Below are 2,500 nucleotides of genomic sequence, written 5' to 3' on the forward strand. Positions count from 1 at the left end.
CCCCAAGTATTTAAAGTGAAATGCCTTTGTCACCTCCTCACGCGTAGGTATTCCGTCTTGCTCCTACTGACTTTCATTCCTCTTCTCTCCAGTGCATACCTCCACCTCTCCAGGCTCTCCTCACAATGAACTGCACCCTACTGTCGCTACAGATGACAATGTCATCCGCGAACATCATCGTCCATGGAGACTCCTGCCTGATCTTGTCCGTCAACCTGTCCATCACCGTTGCAACCAAGAAAGGGCTCAGAGCCGATCCTTGATGTAATCCCACCTCCACCTTGAACCCATCTGTCATTCCAACCACGCACCTCAGCATTGTCACACTTCCCTCATACATAGCCTGCACCACTCCTACATACTTCTCTGCAACTCTTGACTTCCTCCTACAATATCACACCTCCTCTCTCGGCACCCTGTCGTATGCTTTGTGTAAATCTACAAAGACACAATGCAACTCTTTCTGGCCTTCTCTATACTTCTCAATCAACCAACCTTTCTCTCTCTCTCTCTCTCTCTCTCTCTCTCTCTCTCTCTCTCTCTCTCTCTCTCTCTCTCTCTGTCTCTCTCATTTTCTTCATTTATCAGCCCGTCAAAGTAGTCCTTCCACTTCGTAGCACACTCTCCTCGCTTGGCAGCACATTTCCATCTGTATCTTTGATCGCCCTAACTTGTCGCACATCCTCGGCAGCTCGGTCTCTCTGTCTAGCCAATCTGTACAAGTCTTTTTCTCCTTCCTTAGTGTCTAACCTGTCATACAGCTCACCGTACGACTTTTCCTTTACCTTTGCCACCTCTCTCTTTGCTTTACGCTGCATCTCCTTGTACTCCTGTGTACTTTCTTCATCTCTCTGACTATCCCACTTCTTCTTTGCCAACCTTTTCCTCTGTATACTTTGCTCTACTTCCTCCTTCCACCACCACCACCACCACCACCGCCAAGTCTCCTTGTCTTCCTTCCTCTGTCCCGATGACACACCAAGTACCTTCCTAGCTGTCTTCCTCGCTATTTCTGCAGCGCTTGCCCAGCCATCTGGCAACTCTTCACTACCACTCAGTGCCTGTGTTAACTCCTGCCTGAACTCCACACAACAGTCTTCCTTCTTCAACTTCCACCATTTGATCTTCGGCTGTGTCTTCACTCGCTTCCTCATGTTGGTCTCCAAAGTCATCTTACAGACCACCATCCGATGCTGCCTAGCTACGTTCTCCCCTGTCACCACCTTGCAGTATGCAATCCGTTTTACATCGCGCCTTCTACACAAGATATAGTCCACCTGTGTGCACTTTCCTCCACTCGTATACGTCGTCACCCTGTGCTCCTCCCTCTTCTTGAAATATGTATTCACCTCAGCCATTTCCATCCTTTTCGCAAAATCGAACACCATCTGTCCTTCCACATTTCTCTCCTCGATTCCATACCTTACCATCAACTCCTCACCACCTCTGTTCCCTTCAGCAACGTGTCCATCGAAGTCCGCTCCACTCACCACTCCCTCCTCCTTGGGTACCCTTTCCACCACGTCGTCCAACTCAACTCCAGAATTCTTCTTTTTCGTCCATCTTACACCCGACTTGCGGGGCATATGCGCTGATAACCGTCAGCAATACACCTTCGATTTCCAGCTTCATAATCCTCACTCTGTCTGACACTGTGTTCACCTCCAGCACGCTCTTGACATACTCTTCCTTCAGAATGACCCCTACCCCATTTCTCCTCCCATTCGCACCATGGTAGAAGAGTTTGAACCCACCTGCGATACTCCTGGCCTTACTCCCCTTCCACCTTGTCTCTTGTCACCTTTCTTCTTTCCATCACGTCAGCCAGCTCTCTCCCTTTACTAGCCATAGTGCCAACATTCAAAGTTCCGACTGACTCTCACCTCCACACGCCTACCCTTCCTCCTCTCTAGCTGCCTCTGGACATGCCTTCCCCCTCTCCTTTTCCTTCGCCCAACAGTAGCCTAGTTTCCACCGGCACTCCGCTGGTTAACAGTACCGATGGCGGTCGTCGGTAACCCGAGCCTCGACCGATCCGGTATGGAAATCTTATTTATGATCCGCATATTTGATTTGGCAAAGATTTGACGCCGGATGCCCTTCCTGACGTAACCCTCCCCATTTGTCCGGGCTTGGGACCTGCACTAAGAATGCACTGGCTTGTGCATCCTCAGTGGCTGGGTTGCACGCTTTTCTATGTTTGCCCCTCACTTTTGTGGCGTGAACGATCAATTCTAGTAATACAGGTGTGTTTATGTTAGGTATCACAGACACACGCACACGCACAATATATGTCCAAAAGTATTGACATAACTGACCATTACACCCACAGGAGCTTTTCTGACATCTCATTCTGAATCCATAGAAACCCATATTCCACGAAGCTCCCGGCGCACAGTTTTTGTGCCGATGTTAATGCCAGGAGAAGTTTGGATCTCTGCAGTTATTGAGTGAACAGAGCGTTGGCGACTTGAGTTGCTGTTGTTCCTAAAGGCTTGCA

The sequence above is a fragment of the Lampris incognitus genome, unplaced genomic scaffold, assembly GCF_029633865.1.
Source record: "Lampris incognitus isolate fLamInc1 unplaced genomic scaffold, fLamInc1.hap2 scaffold_153, whole genome shotgun sequence".
NCBI classification, from domain to species: Eukaryota; Metazoa; Chordata; class Actinopteri; order Lampriformes; family Lampridae; genus Lampris; species Lampris incognitus.